General features: G+C 43.0%; 1 protein-coding gene across 1 annotated transcript in view; it reads left to right on the forward strand.

Annotated features, from left to right (window-relative positions):
- The window catches only part of LOC124795950 (2-amino-3-ketobutyrate coenzyme A ligase, mitochondrial-like), a 130,163-nt gene that overhangs the window by 16,813 nt on the left and 94,917 nt on the right, over positions 1 to 18,433 (forward strand). The window lies entirely within an intron of this gene.

Raw genomic sequence — 18,433 nt, forward strand, 5'->3', positions numbered from 1 at the left:
AACAATTCAAATCCACACCCAACTGATCCTACTTGCAGTGAAACAGCCATCCATGCAGCCACTTCCACAGTTGTTGTCAACATTGTCACAACCAGCCCTCTTGATACCTTTCCCAGCCACCACCTCTACCTCCTCTGCATCTGTTCTGGCCGGCATCGCTGGTACTGGCAATCCCGTCACGCATTTTTATGGGTCTTGGGTTGCGGCTTTTTGTTAACTCCCCCAGCCCTTCCTATGCCTGGCATTCCTCATTATCATCTATGTCCATTACTGGTTCTCTTCAGTGTATTCATGCAACTTACACTACGCGTTTGAGTCTTAGTCTGTATAATGTTTTGTTTGAGTTACAGTACTCAGCATGTTACCATTGTTTCCTAGTCACACATTTACCCATTGATTGACTGTCCTGGTTTTTTTTTTTTTTTTTTTTTTTTTTTTTTTTTTTTTTTTTTTTTTTTTTTTGACTCATCCCTTGGGTCTTGGGTGCCATGCTTCTCTGAGATGTTTTCAGAATCTCTCTTAAGAGAGGAGGTGTGTAGTGTATGCACGGATGGCCCCCCATATATTTGGCAGCCATGCTTGTGAATGTGCCTTGCAGGCTTAACCTCAAGCAGTTGTTTTTCAATGGAAGATTTGCTGGGCTGTTTACCGCCAAGCCTCCTACAGCTGCCGCTGTATGTGGGGGTGTAAGCTATGCCAAAATGTGGCACATAGATCTTGCTAATCAGACTTGCAGTGACAGGCACCTATCTGCATACACACCAGCATTTGCCCATGTGACACTGTGCATGTATACAATTGCTGTCTGGTACTTACGTCACTGCTCAGTCCCTTGACAACCATTTCTGCTCCAGATTCCAACCCAGGTGACAGTGCCTTGAGTCTGCACTTCACACCACAATGCCTGCCACTGCCACTATCCATCAGACAGTGCTGTCTCATATCTTCACCAGGATCATCAGCCACTGGACACCTGTCAGTCATTCCTGAAAGCCAGACCAGTGTGTTGATGGTCCACAAGCTCACAGCCAGATGATACAGTGCTGCTGATCTTCCTTGAGACCTCTTAGCTTGTCACCATGACCAACGACTGTAGACTTCATCATAGTGGGAAACGGCTACACATTGCCAAGGGGGACTTTTAAGCTGTACTCAAGGGTGGACTTTTGTCCTCTAAAGCTATCATGAGTTTGTTCATGGTTAATAAAGAAATAGTTGTTATTACAAAATGTGAATTCAGTCACTGCCTCTTATACCAACTGACTAAGTTTATAACACATCCCTTAAAGTAAATTCTAAAAAACTTTTTAAGTTGACTTTCATGGGATAGTCTGCATCTGCCTTCAAGAGTCTGCAAGTTCATTTTTTCTTTCAGCATCTCTGTGACACTCTCTCTTTGGTGAAACAAGCGTATGATTATTAATGCTGCCTGTTTTCGTCCAAGTGATCTACCTATAAACCAAAGTCTGCTTTCTCTATGACTGAGCCTATGTGATCATTCTATTTTATATCCTTACAGTGTGCTACACCCAAGTACTTGTATGAGTAAATGGATTCCAGTTGTGTCTCATTGATACTGTAGTCATAATATGTGATATTCTTTCATTTTATGAAAAACAAAATTTCACATTTATGAACTTTTGAAGCAAGTTGCCAATCATTGCACCACTTTGAAACTTTATTAAGATCTGATTGAATATTTTTGCATCTTTTTTAGAACTGTATTCATTGTACAGCATCTGCAAAAAATCTAAATGTACTATTAACATTGTCTGTAAGTTCATTAATATACAACATTAACAGCAAGGGTCCCAGCACACTCCCTTGGGGCTCATTTCAAGTTGCTGCTACATTTGCTGATGATTCTCCATTCCAGATAACAAGTTGTTTCCTCCCCACCATGACATCCTCAGTTCAGACACGAATCTCACTCAATAGCCCATATGGTCATATTTTTAATAACAAGCATATGTACATTATTAGCAACATAACATCCCTAAGTGTAAATAAATTATCTTGATGAAACTTAGTGGGTATGTAGAGGGGGAAAAATAATGCAATATGTTTTGTTTTTTTTCACCCAATTTTGATTTTAAGGGGTGAAACACACCCCATAAAGGTAATTTTGGCACAACAGACATAGAGGGAATTTCTTTGAAATGATGATATTGTATCCTCGCCCACAATTACTTTTCCTTTGAAGGCATTACCTACAAACAAATCGGGATACGGCTATGGGAACCTACATGGCACCATCCTACTCCAAACTATTCATGGGCCATCTAAAGGAATCCTTCCTAGAAACCCAGAATCCTAAAGCCCTCACCTGGTTCAGATTCACTGATGACATCTTTGCTATCTGGACTGAAGGTGAGGACACCCTATCCACATTCCTCAAGAACATCAGCAACTTCTCCCCCATTTGCTTCACCTGGTCCTACTCAACCCAACAAGCCACCTTCCTAGATGTTGATCTAAAGCTCAGATATGGCTACATTAGTACCTCCATCCATATCAAACCTATAAACCACCAGCAATACCTCCACTTCGACACTTGCCACCCTTTCACACCAAGAAGTCCCTTCTGTACAGCCTAGCCACCTGTGGTCATCGCATCTGCCGTGATGATCAGTCCCTCTAATAATATACCTAGGGTCTCAGTTATAACTTCAAGTTGAACAAATATATTTCAAGGAAGGCGCAATACATGAAAGTCACAGATCAAGCAAAAAGAGTAAGACGTGCGTACACTTTAACAGTCAAATCATAACTGAGTCTGAGTCTAGTGTCCGCTGGCTGGCTGGCCACTTAGGTGGCGCTGCTGCTGCATGGCTGGCAGACAGCGCTGCATGTAGAGGACGCGCGTAACTGCACAGCGGCACTTTGAAAGATCGGAAAGTCACAACACATTCCCCCCCTTTGAAGTTTTTGCACAGGTCTTGATGGAGGTGGCCTGTAGATTGCTAACGTCCATAGGTGTTGTTTGACTGGCCGTAAAGTCTCGAGGAGGAGGCTTTCCGTACAGACGGAAGTGTCCCCGATGATAACGAGTCAAGATGACAGGAGACGTGGTGGTCGAATCTGCTGGGGCCCCGTGCACCAATCTGCCTGCTGTGGCAAGTCCGGTTGGTATAACAGGAGACATGGGCGATGTGTCCACGTCCGTAGGAGAAGGAGGTGAGTAGAGTTACTCCAACAGATGATGGTCATCTATTTCCTGCATGGGAACGTCTCCTGGTGGCATCAACTAGCGGCATCCGGTACAGGTGTTGCCAGCACACGAGGTCGAAGCTGGTCCAAATGACGCACTGCAACACCTGTGTCCATCTGGATTTCATACAGGCATTGGCCACGGTGTTGTAAGATGCAGCTAGGACTCCATTTTGGCCGCCTGCCATATCCCCATACCCATACAAGGTTGTCGGCAGTGAATCGGCCAAGCAAAGGCACCCACGGCCGTGAGGTGGAAGGCCGCAGAAGATGAAGTAGCATGCGGGGCTGTTGGCCATGTAAGAGCTCAGCTGGGCTGTGGTCGCCCATGGGGGTAAAATGGTAAGAAGCCAGAAATTGGAGAAGCGCATCATCAGCAGCAGAAGAAGTCAGGAGTTTCCTCATCTGAGCCTTAAATGTGTGGACCAGTCGTTCAACCTCATCGTTTGACTGTGGATGGAATGGAGGGGCCATGACATGTATGACGCCATGACGGGCACAAAAATCCTCAAAATCGGAAGAGGCAAATTGCGGACCATTATCAGTAACAAGAGTAGAGGGAAGGCCTTCCAAAGAGAAAATGAGAGCTAGAGCATTGGTGGTTGCCACGGTGGTAGGCGACGTGCAACAGACAATGAAAGGAAAGTTAGAGTAGACATCAATAATGAGAAGCCAATAAGTACCTAAAAATGGTCCTGCGAAGTCAGCATGAATACGCTTCCAGGGCTTCTCAGGCGAAGGCCATGGTGACAAAGATGACTTCGGGGCAGCGGCCTGTGATGCACAAGGGCCGCAGGCAGCGACCATGTGTGTGATTTCAGAGTCGATGCCAGGCCAGTACACATGACGGTGCACCAGGGATTTTGTGCAAGAGACACCCCAGTGCCCTTGGTGAAGGAGGCACAAGACCGAAGTAAGCAAAGACGCAGGTACAACAACACGCGGCGAAACATTTTCAGTGGAAAGGAGGATAACACCATCCCTAACCGTGAGGCAGTAACGCAAAGCATAGTAGTTCTGCAATGGATTAGAGGTCTTAGTGGATGGACGATCTGGCCAACCCTTCTGAATACAGTGTAAAGCCCGGAAGAGGGTCGGGGCAGAACCCATAGCAGCCGTCAGCTGGTCCCCGGTGAACATCCAGGTGGAAACACAAAAGTTCGTCCCTATCGAATGCCAGACCAGGACCCATGGGAAGGCAAGACAGTGCATCAGCATTCGCATGTTGAGCCATCAGCCGGAAATGAATCTCATAATTGAAACGAGACAAGTAAAGAGCCCAACACTGGAGGCGGTGTGCAGCCTTGGCAGGAAGTGACGTTGATGGATGAAACAAGGAAACAAGTGGTTTGTGATCCATAACAAGATGAAATTTGGATCCATAGAGAAAAACACCAAACTTATGAAGATCATAAATAATGGCCAAAGCTTCTTTCTCAATTTGAGAATACTTTTGTTGGGCATCCGTGAGTGTTTTTAAGGCATAAGCAATGGGTTGTTCATAACCGTCAGAAAAACGGTGCGCAAGGACTGCACCGACCCCCTTATTGAGAGGTGTCTGTGGCAAGAACAAGATCTTGGCCAGGTCGATAAGTAGCCAGGCACAGGGCCTGTTTCAGCATAGTCTTCAATTTCTGGAAAGCTGCATTGCATGACACGGACCAGTGAAAAGGCACGTTTTTATGCAACAGGTGATGCAACTGCTGAGCCACCGAAGCAGCAGACAGTAAAAACTTGTGATAGTATGCTATTTTCCCCAAGAAGGCCTGCAGTTCCTTAACAGATGTAGGGCGAGGACGGGCATCGGTCACAGCGACAGTTTGCTGAAGCAGACAAATACCATCCCGAGAGAGTTGAAACCCCAAGTATGTGATAGATGCCTGAAAAAGTTTTGATTTCTGAAGATTACACTTAAGACCGGCAATCTGTAAGACATGAAAAAGCGTGTGGAGATTTTGAAGATGTTCGTCAGTGGTGGAGCCAGTGCCAACAATGTCATCCAGGTAATTTATACACCCAGGGACAGTGAGCAATAATTGCAGAAAGAAGGCAGGGGCACTGGCAACCCCAAATGGCAATCATTGGTATTGATAGAGGCCGAAAGGCGTGTTAAGGACCAGAAACTGCCAGGAAGCAGTGTCGAGAGGAAGTTGATGGTAAGCTTCTGACAGGTCAAGCTTAGAAAAATACTGCCCTCCAGCAAGTTTAGCGAACATTTCTTCAGGTCGAGGCATAGGGTAAGTGTCGATAAGGCATTGAGCATTTACAGTGGCTTTGAAATCACCACAGAGATGAGTATCACCATTTGGCTTAGCAATGACAACGACAGGAGAGGACCACTCATTGGAAGTGTCAGGAAGCAAGATCCCTGAAGCAGTGAGACGATCCAGCTCCCATTTGACCTGATCACGAAGGGCCACAGGAATGGGCTGAGCCTGAAAAAACTTAGGATGAGCAGTGGGTTTGAGCGTGATATGAGCTTCAAAGTTGTCTGCATGGCCTAACCCAGGAGAAAAAAGGGACGAAAATGTCATTGACAAGGCATCCAATTGAGCATAAGGAATAGCATCAGAGACGATATTGACAGAGTCATCTATGGAGAACCCAAAAACGCGAAAGGCATCAAAACCAAAAAGATTCTCTGCGTTACTATGGTCGACCACAAATATGGGAACAGTGTGAACAACAGATTTGTAAGATACCTCAGCATCTAATTGTCCCAAGAGAGAAATCTTCTGTTTATTGTAAGCCCATAATTGCCTAGTGACATGTGACAGGATTGGAGAACCCAACTGAAGATACATCTGAGAATTGATGACAATGGCAGCAGAACCAGTATCCACCTGCATGCGAACATCTCGACCAAGTATTTGGACAGTGAGGAATAACTTCCCTGAAAGGGAAGAAGTACAATTGACAGACAACACAGAATCAGAATCAGCGTCATGTTCATGAACATCATGTATGCGGTCGGATTTGCAAACGGATGACACATGACCCTTGTTTTTGCATTTATGACACACGGCCCAACGTTGTGGACAATCTTCTCGTGAATGTTTCGTAAAACACCGTGGACATGAAGGAAGTTGCAGTGGGTTTTGCTGCAATTTCTTAGAGGTTTGTTTACGGTTAGGCCGAGGCTGCGCTTGGGAGTGTACTGCGACCACGTCGGCTGGCGGGGACATGCCACACGTTTCATCAACATCGCACAGACGTTGTATTTCCCCGACATCACCCCACGTCTCTATTTGCGCTCCAGTGGCGCGAGAAATTTCAAAAGACTGAGCGATGGATGGGACTTCATCTAGAGTCAGATTTTCCAACTGAAGGGAACGTTGCCTAACTTCTTTGTTGGGCACCGATCGGATAATAGCATTCTGTACCATGGAATTGGCATAGGATTCTTTGTGAACTTCAGTAACAAATTGACACTTTCCACTGAGGCTGTGAAGTTCAGCAGCCCAAGCGCAATAGGATTGATTCGGTTGTTTTTGACAACGATAAAAGGCAACACGAGAGGTTACCACATGCGTTTGCTTATGAAAATAGACAAAGGACAAGGATGCAGGACCTTTCAAAGGAGCCAATTGTGACAACAACCAATACATTTGAGGTGAAATCCATGAAAGGAACAGAGACTTACAGGTTTGTTTGTCTGCGACATGAAATGCCAAGAAGTGATGTCAAAGACATTTTTCGTAATCAGACCAGTCTTCCTCCATCTCGTCATAAGGAGGAAAAGGAAGTAGACAACAACGAGAGATGGCCCACATTTGATGCCTCGATGAAATCATGAATTGCATTTGTGAGAAGCATTTGCTGTTCTATGAGATCTTGCAATAGTTGCTCTAAAGTAGCCATGGAATCATGTGGGTCAACGATGGAAAAGAAAAATCTCATCCTCGTTGCCAATTGTTATAACTTCAAGTTGAGCAAATATATTTCAAGAAAGTTGCAATACATGAAAGTCACAGATCAAGCAAACAGAGTAAGACGTGTGTATACTTTAACAGTCAAATCATAATTGAGTCCGAGTCTAGCGGCCGCTGGCTGGGTGGCCGCTTAGGTGGCACTGCTGCTGCATGGCTGGCAGACAGTGCCGCATGTAGAGAACACGTGTAACTGCTCGGCAGCACTTTGAAAGATTGGCGAGTCACAACAGTCTCACTGAAGCCTTCACTGACAGTAATTATACTTCCAACCTTGTATAGACACAAATCTACCATGCCTTATTGTCCCACTCCCCTCGTAACTCAATACCATCCAGGACTGGAGCAACTGAATTACATTCTCTGCCAGGGTTTTGATTATCTCTCATCATGCCCTGAAAAGAGAAATGTCCTGCCCACTATCCTTCCCACCCCGCCTACAGTGGTATTCTGCCGTCCACCTAACCTACACAATATACTCATCCATCCCCACACAACCCCAGCTCCCAATCCCTTACCTACATCTACATCTACATCTGCATACATACTCCGCAATCCACCATACGGTGCATGGCGGAGGGTACCTCATACCTCAACTAGCGTCTCCTCTCCCTGTTACACTCCCAAACTGAACGAGGGAAAAATGACTGTCTATATGTCTCTGTACAAGCCCTAATCTCTCTTACCTTATCAAGAGGTCTTTCCGCGAAATAAAGTTGGCGGCAGTAAAACTGCACTGCAGTCAGCCTCAATGCTGCTTCTCTAAATTTCCTCAGTAGTGGTTCATGAAAAGAACACCTCCTTTTCTCCAGAGACTCCCATCCAAGTTCCTGAAGCATTACCGAAACACTCGCGTGATGATGAAACCTATCAGTAACAAATCTAGCAGCCCGCCTCTGAACTGCTTCTATGTCCTCGCTCAATCCAACCTGATAGGGATCCCAGACGCTCAAGCAGTAATCAAGAATAGGTCGTATTAGTGTTTTATAAGCAGTCTCCTTTACAGATGAAATTCTACCAATAAACCGAAGATGACTATCCGCCTTCCCCACAACTGCCATTACATGCTTGTCCCACTTCATATCACTCTGCAATGTTACGCCCAAATATTTAATAGACATGACTGTGTCAAGTGCTACACTACTAATGGAGTATTCAAACATTACGGGATTCTTTTTCCTATTCATCTGCATTAATTTACATTTATCTATATTTAGAGTTAGCTGCCATTCTTTACACCAGTCACAAATCCTGTCCAAGTCATCTTGTATTCTCCTACAGTCACTCAATGACGACACCTTCCCGTACACCACAGCATCATCAGCAAACAGCCACACATTGCTATCCACCCTATCCAAAAGATCATTTATGTAGATAGAAAACAACAGTGGACCTAATACACTACCCTGGGGCACTCCAGATGATACCCTCACCTCCGATGAACTCTCACCATCGAGGACAACGTACTGGGTTCTATTACTTAAGAAGTCTTCGAGCCACTCACATATTTGGGAACCAATCCCATATACTTGTACATTAGTTAGGATTCTGCAGTGGGGCACTGAGTCAAACACTTTCCGGAAGTCAAGGAATATGGCATCCTTCTGATACCCTTCATCCATGGTTTGCAAGATATCATGTGAAAAAAGGGCAAGTTGCATTTCACAGGAGCGATGCTTTCTAAAGCTGTGCTGATGCATGGACAGCAACTTCTTTGTCTCAAGGAAATTCATTATATTCGAACTGAGTATATGTTTGAGAATCCTACAACAAATCGATGTTAAGGATATTGGTCTGTAATTTTTAGGATCCCTCCTTCTACTCTTCTTATATACAGGCGTCACCTGCACTTTTTTCCAGTTGCATGCGACTTTACGTTGGGCAAGAGATTCGCAATAAATGCAAGCTAATTAAGGAGCCAGTGCAGTAGAGTACTCTCTGTAAAACCGAATTGGAATCCCATCAGGACCTGGTGATTTATTTATTTTCAACCCATTCAACTGCTTCACAACCCCAGGGATGTCTATCACTATGTCCTCCATATGGGAATCTGTACGAGACTCAAATGGCAGTATGTTTGTCTGATCATCCTGCGTGAAAGATTTCTCAAATGCTAAATTTAAAATTTCAGCTTTCGTTTTGCTGTCTTACATTGCCAGGCCAGACTAATCAGTGAGTGACTGGATGGAAGCCTTTCACCCGCTTACCGATTTTATGTAAGACCAGAATTTCCTTCGGTTTTCGGCAAGATCTTTTGCTAAGGTATGACGGTGGTAGTGGTTGTTTGCTTTGCACATCACTCTTTTTACAGCAGCACGAATCTCTACTAACTTTTGCCTGTCCTCATTCTCCCGATCTTTCTTGTACCGCGAGTGCAACTGTCTTTGCTTCCTGAGCATTCTCCGAATTGTGCTGTTAAACCATGGTGGGTCTTTGCCATCCGTAACCCACTTTTTCGGCACATACTTGTCAAATGTGTGATTTACAACGTGTTTAAAATTTGCTCATAATTCTTCCACGTCCATCGTACCAGAAGTAAATGAAGTCAATTCATTTACTAAGTGGGATGCTAACAACTGCTTATCTGCTCTTTCTAGTAAGAATACTCTCCTAGCCTTCTTGACTGACTTTTTAATTTTCGTAACCATGGTTGTAATGACAACATCATGGTCACTAATCCCTGTCTCAACACTGACACTGTCGATGAGGTCTGGTCTGTTTGTGGCTACCAGATCTAAAATATTTCCATTATGCATTGGCTGTCGATTTAGCTGCTCAAAACACTTTTCAGATAATGTGTTCAAAAGTAATTCACACGACGGCTTGTCTGTACCACCTGTAATGAATCCATAGACATCCCAGTCTATACTAGGTAGGTTGAACCCGCCTCCGACTAATATAGCATGATCCGGGTACTTGTGCGATACAGAGTTTAGACTCCCTTTGAATGATTCTAGAACTGTCACGGTGGAACCTGGTGGCCAGTAATAACACCCAACAATTAACTTTATTTCTCCTACCCCTGTTAAACGTGTCTGGATAACTTCACAATCACACACTACTTCGACCTCAGTAGAGACAATATTTTTGTCAACTGCAATGAAGACACCACCTCCTACGGAGTCTAATCTGTCTTTCCGATACACGTTCCAACCCTCACTAAATATTTCGGAACTTCCTATCTCAGGGTTCAGCCAGGTCTCAGTCCCAAGAATAATTTGCATGCCACACGCTTCCTGGAGGGCAGTAAATTCAGGAACTGGCTCATACTCCCGTAATAGACCTAGATGCAAGACCGATCCCATACATACTGCTACCACTACCTACTCCAGCCCAGTCGCTAACATCACCTATCCCATCAAAGGTAGGGCTACCTGTGAAACCAGTCATGTGATTTACAGGCTAAGCTGCAACCAATGTGCTGCATTCTATGTAGGCATGACAACCAACAAGCTGTCTGTCAACATGAATGGCCACCGACAAACTGTGGCCAAAAAACAAGTCGACCATCGTGTTGCTGAATACACTGCCAAACATGATATCCCTCATCTCAATGACTGCTTCACAGTCCATGCCATATGGATCCTTCCCACAAACACCAGATTTTCTGAATTGCGCAGTAGGGAACTTTCCCTGCAATACATCTTACATTCCCGTAGCCCTCCTGGCCTCAACCTTCGTTAGTCACTGTCCTCACCCATCTAGCCCTTTCCCTGTTCCCATTCCAGCACTGCACAGCTGGCCACATCCGGTCTTTTAATTTCTTTTTATTTCTCTCCTCTCTGCTACTTCCCCCCCCCCCCCCCCCCCAACAATCTTCTCTTCTGCCCTCCATCTAAACTGCAGCAGCACTTCACTGTCCATCACCCCCACCATACTATCCCTCCCCCTCCCCACCCCAGCCTCCTCCTTACCCCCACCCAGTCACCACTCCCATCATGCACTCGTGCTGCTGCTTGCATTGTGGTTTCAGTTGTCTGAGACTGCAGACATGTGTGCAAGTTGTGTCTGCGTGAGTGAGTGCGTGCATGTGTGTCTATTGCTGACAAAGGCCTTAATGGCCGAAAGCTAAATTAGTGTGAATCTTTTTGTTGTAGTTATCATGATTCAGCATCTCTGCTATATGGTGAGTAGCAACTTCCCTTCTCTAATACTGTTACATTCCATCCTGGATTTTCCATTGTTTCATTTTGACCTCATGGCTTTTCTTCAATCTAACCCTGTGTTGTTTTCCTTTGTTACTACTTTCCTTTGTATCACTATACTCAATGGCTATCATTCTTTCTTTTCATTCCTGTGTTTCTCTTGTTGCCTTACAAACTGCACTGCATGCTCTGCTTATGAGCCACACTGTATCAACCATGTCCGCCGCACACAACAGACGGCCTCAAGACCATGCTGATTGTTGGTGTAGCATCTTATGTCCCACATTACTCCCGCTAATATAATTAATCCTATACTAACTCTATCTCATCCAGTCACATTGTCATCCCTCTTCTTCATGCTTATATGCCCTCATACCTGCTACCCACAGTAATATATATACATTTATGAATTATTAGTTATTCTCTACTTTGATCATTGTAGTTTCTCGTCAATTTTAGTGAGTTTTCGCCTTCCACTATCATTGTCTTCCTCAGATTTCATATCGTTTTTTCCCCTTGTGCATCCATTTCGTCCTTTTCGTGATTTTTCGCAGGTATTTGGTTGTATTTTTGCGTAATTTTTCGGACGTAATTCTACTTGTTTATGTAATTTCTCGCATTTTTTTACACCACCATGGATCCTGGCTCATTCCATCTGCGTCAGTACAGAAAAGTTTCCTTATCCCTAGCCATATCCCTGTCCCACATACTGTTCCTGCATTTTTGTTTGTCTCTCGAAATCCTCCCAATGGCCTTACCATCAAATTACCCATCTCTGGTTGCCACCCCTCCTTCCACAATGACCTCCACCTGTCCAGATTTTGCCAGTCCATAGCCCTCACCAACATAGTCCTGCAAAACCATATCAGCCAAACCCAATCCTCCTTGCAGTAACTTCTCTCCATACGCAAAATTCTCCTGCTATGTAATCCCAAATACCTGGAACCCATAATACACACCGAAACTCTTGCCCTGCAGGAACTTGAGCAACATGCACAACACCACCTCAAAAAGCTCTCCATCCTTCTCACTTCCTATACCCACTCCACCACCACTACAACAACCTCCAAACCTCCCCCATGTCCCCTAATAGCTGAAAACCCTGTCTCATAGACCTACTACACTTACCCCACCCTCCAAATCTCCCTCCCACCTCCACACAGAACCCAGAACCTAAACAGATCCACAACACGGTCATGAACCTTTCCTCCAGAAACCTTAGTCCCACAGAAATATAAATCCTTTCCAAAGGCCTCACCTTTTGCCTCACTCCCAAATTCAATCATGCAGAACTCGTTGAAGACCTTCTGTCCTTCTCCCAGGAGTCCCGGTCCCTACAGTTGAAACACTTTTTCGCCCCCAACCCGACCAATCAGACTCAACCAAATACCAATACTGAACCTCGCCTAACACAGTTCACTCCTCTGTCCAATCGTGATCCACCCCCACTGCCTCCAAACCACCCACTGTTAACCATCCAGAATTTCTTAACCTCGAACCTTGCCTCACCATCATTCCCAAAATCCCTCAACATGCAAACTAACCTTACATCTGCAGAAAGAGCCGCAGTCAACCATCTAAAAACTGATCCTGACCTTGTAATCCTACCTGCAGACAAAGGCTCCACCGCAATTGTTTTGAACCGCAAGGATTACCTGGTGGAGGGACTCTGTCAGCTGTCAGATACTTTCACCTACAAAACTTGCCATAGTGACCCCACTCCAGTAATCCAGCAGGATCTCCAGTCACTACTCAAATCATTAGGCCCATCCCAGAACCTCTCCCCAGAGTCCATCTCTCTACTTACCCCTACCACTCCCCGCACTCCCACCTGCTACATGCTTCCCAAACTCCATAAACACAACCACCTAGGGTGACCCATTGTGGCCGGCTGCTGTGCCCCTACTGATAGAATCTCTGCTCTTGTAGACTAACACCTTCAACCTATTACCCAGAACCTGTCCTCCTATATAAAAGATGCCAACCATTTCCTCCATTGACTCTACACAATTCCTGTCCCTGCTCATCACTATTGATACCACCTCCCTGTACATTAACATTCTTGCTGCCCATTGTCTTACTACTATTGAACACTAACTTTCCAGATGACCTAAGGATTCCAAACCAAAACCTCCTTCCTACTTGCCATGGCCAACTATATCCTCACCCACAATTACTTTTCCTTTGAAGGCATTACCTACAAACAAATCAAGGGTATGGCTATGGGCACCTGCATGGCTCCATCCTATGCCAACCTTTCCATGGGCCATTTAGAGGAATCGTTCCTAGAAACCCAGAATCCTAAACCTTGTGCCTGGTTCAGATTCATTGAAGACATCTTTGCTATCTCGATTGAAGGTGTGGTCACCCTATCCACATTCCTCCAGAACATCAACAACTTCTCCCCCATTTGCTTCACCTGGTCCTACTCAACCCAACAAGCCACCTCCCTAAATGTTGACCTCCACCTCAGAGATGGCTACATTAGTACCTCCATCACTATCAAACCTACTAACCACCAGCAATACCGCCACTTCAACAGTTGCCACCAGTTCCACACCAAGAAGTCCCTTCCGTACAGCCTAGCCACTTATGGTCATTGCATCTACAGTGACAAGCAGTCCCTCTAAAAATATACCGAGAGTCTCACTGAAGCCTTCACTGACCATAATTATCCTCCCAACCTTGTACAAAAACAAATCTCCCATGCCTTATCTTCCCAGTCTCCCACGACCTCCCAAAGTCCCACAGTCCAGCCACAGAGGAGCATTCCCCTCATAACTCAGTACCATCTGCAACTGGAGCAACTGAATTACATTCTCTGCCAGGGTTTTGATTACATCTCATCGTGCCCTTTTAACAGACCTCTTCCTAAAATTTCCACAGTCTATAAGTTGTCCTACTCCTTCGTTCACATGGTGACTTCAGGAACTACAGGAGATTCAAATCTATAGTCCGAGGTCGTTAACAAGTCTGGTACTTAACACATATCAATGGCTGCGTTGTTGTCTTCGTGAAGTCTAGAGGTGATTCCACTGCGAACTTCCCGTGGTTTTCTTTGTGTTTGGATGAGACTAACTGGTTTGTAGGGTGACGTGGTATTTTGATATTTAGGGAGCAAGCGTTACATTAGTTTTGCACATCACTATTTAATTCATTTATTCACATTTAACACGTCTACACTAATATGAACTAAGACATTGTTTTCCACCACATGTGTATCAACACCTCCTTCAACCCACGCTCCAGATCAAAAGACTGCCAACCACCTCTTCCAAAGATCCACCTCCTTCCCGCATGACCAAAGATAACAGTCTCTTAGTTGTTAAACTTGCAGACAAAGGCTATATTTACATAAAACATTACACGGAAAGAAATTACTGACATACATGATTGTATGTTCTGTTATACCCTGAAATGAGAAATTTTCTTGCCCACTATCCTTCCCACCCTCCTACAGTGATATTCTGCCGTCCACCAAACCTACACAATATACTCGTCCATCCTTACAGAACCCCTGCTCCCAGTCCCTTACCTCATGGCTCATACCCATGTAATAGACTTAGATGCAAGACCTATTAATGGATATTTTTTTAGTGTTTCAAGTACATGTATTTTGCTAATTGAAAATAATAAGTAACTCATTATTATGATACAAAATTATTAAAATAATTATTATCTGTAAAAAAATGGTTAAAACAACATTTTTTTTACACAATACACAGAAAATGAACAAAATTTCTGCACATAATATGCACCATGAGAAAAACAACATGAAACAAAATTCAGCAAGATTTTCTACAAACATTCAGATTGATCATCATCATCATCATCATCATCATCATTTAAGACTGATTATGCCTTTCAGTGTTCAGTCTGGAGCATAGTCCCCCTTATAAAATTCCTCCATGATCCCCTATTCAGTGCTAACATTGGTGCAAGTAAGGCTAGCAACATGCTTCCCTGGTACTTTAAATATGATGCTGGCAACAATCAGAGCAAAATTCAGATTGATATAAGATATATTTCAGTTGAGTACATACTAGTGACTGCAGCTTGATTGTGTTGTTTCTCAAGTGGAGATTTCAATTTTAACTATTCAACAGAACTATATCTGAAAATCTTCTCACAAAGGTCTTCCAATGTCAGAAGTCATATCTGCTGCTTCACTATATCTGTGCCTTTAGGATCAGTGGTTGAACAACTTTCTTATAGAGTGGATACCAGACATCTTGCAGAGGTCTTGTGAAATATCTTGGAATTCTTAAAATAACTTCCCAGCACACTTACTCCTTTATGGGTTTTTTTTGTTTTGTTTTGATAATAAAAATCAGTTGCATCTCAATTTTGAGTGGTAAAACACAGTACTAGTCACAAAAATTATGTCCATATAGCTTTTGTCTCCAAGTCTAGGGGTTAGAAAGATGTTATTCACTGTTGTCAAAAGTAATCAACAATGTTCCATGTAAAATAAAACAAGATTTTGGGAATTGCTTTCCACTACATGACAAGTACTAGTGTACTGGGAACAAACATCTGTATTTACAGATGTGAGTAAATATTTTCTTTGAAACATATCATTGTAATCAAGTAATTATTAAGGAGACAAGTGGCAGCTGTTTAATATAATTGAGGGAGCAGCATCTTATTTACCTAAGAAATAACTTTCTTTTAAATTTTCTAGGTTAAATTTAGCTAGCATAACCAAAAATAGTATTATGCAGTTTAGTAATTATTTATTATGAATGGAATCTGCTGATTAATTTTTTATGATTTACTTCTCTTTTTTTAATGTATACCTCAACTTGCTCTCCATCCCTGAAGGTTCTTCTTCTTGATGGAATCTGTGGAGCATAGTGAACAAATAAGTATATGTAATCCCCTCCCAGCTTCAATCTCTGCTAGTTCCTGTACCCCATTTGCTCCTCCTCCCATTTCCTCTCTTCTTCTCATCCCATTTCAGCTCCTGCTCCACTCAGCCCATCCCCCATACCCACCCTGTCCCTCTTGCACACAACATTGGTCCTTTTTTTTCATCTGTCTCCTACCTTCGAGCCTTTTCTATCCATTTTTGTTTCTGTTACTGAGTGTTCTTCCCTTGGTACTCTGCCCCTTTTTCCCTATGTTTTTCCAGCAAACTTTACCCTTTTTTTTTTACTGCCCATCCCACCTGAACTTGCTTCACACTCCAGTCAGCCTCAGATCAGGAGACTGAATTTTCTGTTTGTGTGAGACAGGGGTTTTGTTAGTCAACAATGAAATTTATAGTTCAATTTTGCCACATTTTTTTTTACATGCCTGTTCATTGGCCAGCACCTTTAAAAAATCATTTAAATATGAATTCACAGTAGAAAAAGAGAGGATAAACCTTCACATTTTGTTAAGATTTAGTTTCAAATTTTGTGATAAATAATATATCATAAGAAGTTAGTGATTTCTGAAATTTTGGAAGAATCTAATTGTCAGTTGCTGCAATATGAACATTCATCACTGGGCTTGAGAAAACTGACATAAATGTGTTAATTATATTTAGTAAGTTAAAATTCTGTACTGTGCTGTGATGCATACCTTTAGGAACACTTTGGTATCAAGCACAACTGATAAGCATGCCTCCTTTTTTAATTTAAAGCTCATTTATGAGTATGTCCTTTTGCCAATCCTTCTACATTTGGAAATACAGTTTTCAGCCCTTCAAACTATTCCATTTCCATTTAATAACTCAAAAAAGTTTGTATAGTTAATTACCTGAAATAAGAAGACAGAGAGGAATGGGGAAAATCATTTGAGGATAAGGAAAGTTGGTCTTAATTGTAGTAGAGATACAATGGACAGGAAAGGAGAAGTAACAAAAATGATCTTATAATACCTTATATTTAAATTCCAAAAATGGCTCTGAGCACTATGGGACTCAACATCTTAGGTCATAAGTCCCCTAGAACTTAGAACTACTTAAACCTAACTAACCTAAGGACATCACACACACCCATGCCCGAGGCAGGATTCAAACCGGCGACCGTAGCAGTCCTGCGGTTCCGGACTGCAGCGCCAGAACCGCTAGACCACCGCGGCCGGCTTTAAATTCCAAAGTACTAATAACATTTCATAATTGCATACACCCACCAAACAGCAAAGTAAAAATGGAGACAGATCTTAGATAATATTAATAGGCTGTGGCACTTGGCCATTTCATCTGATGCTGATAGAGACCATTAATGGCAGGACTGATGAGCAAAACACGAGACCTGATTTACTCTATAAAGTTGGTCATACAGTAGACCACAGAAAGACAGTATGTTTGAATGAAGCCTCTACTAATTATCTATCAGCAGTGTAATGATAACAACATTGGCTAGCATTCTTGCTATAATACTGTTATTTTCTGACTATTATTAATTTTGACTTTTACTTCTGGTTGTGAAATGGTTACAGTTGGTTCTGTTACTTCATATCCTAACAACAACCTGGTACAAATAGTGGCACTTAATGTATTCTTACCCAACATCTGTTATGAACTCAGTGGTGCAAAAGCAGTCTTGTTGTCCTCACAGGCTTATACTCAGCAACTGCTGCCTACATTACAAGCTCAGTGATTGTGCCTGCTTGGCACAATAGATAGGTTGGAGATGAGAGGTAAAACTGAAAAAGTATTCTTGAAACATAGACAAAAATGAAATATAGTGCTGGAGAACTATTTAAAAGTTTGAAGTGAGGAAGCAGTGCAAAAAATAAGACAAGGCAGGAGGGGTGATAAAGGCAAAGAGTGTAAGAAATTATCAAACAATAAGCATAAAGTTTCTATACACTATTGGCTTAACTTTTCCTCTGTTTTACATTCTACACCTATACCGCTGTCTACATGCATACTCTGAAGACCTCTATGAGGTGTATTCCAGAGGGGACTTACCAAAGCATGGTTTCCTGTGTGCATCTATAATTAGTCTAATCTTGGCTTCACAATCCCTATTGTAGTGATATGTAGGGAGCTATTGTGTACTCTTACATTCTTTATTCACTATTGGTATTCTGTCTCTTATTGTCAGTTTTTAAAGTAATAAACCCTTCAGTAGATTTGGGTCTTTCCCTTATGTTTCTCTCTGTCAAAAGAACTACCTCCTTAATTGTTGTCATTTGTATGTCCATCTGGTGTAA

Source organism: Schistocerca piceifrons, chromosome 4 (assembly GCF_021461385.2).
Source record: "Schistocerca piceifrons isolate TAMUIC-IGC-003096 chromosome 4, iqSchPice1.1, whole genome shotgun sequence".
Classification (NCBI taxonomy): domain Eukaryota; kingdom Metazoa; phylum Arthropoda; class Insecta; order Orthoptera; family Acrididae; genus Schistocerca; species Schistocerca piceifrons.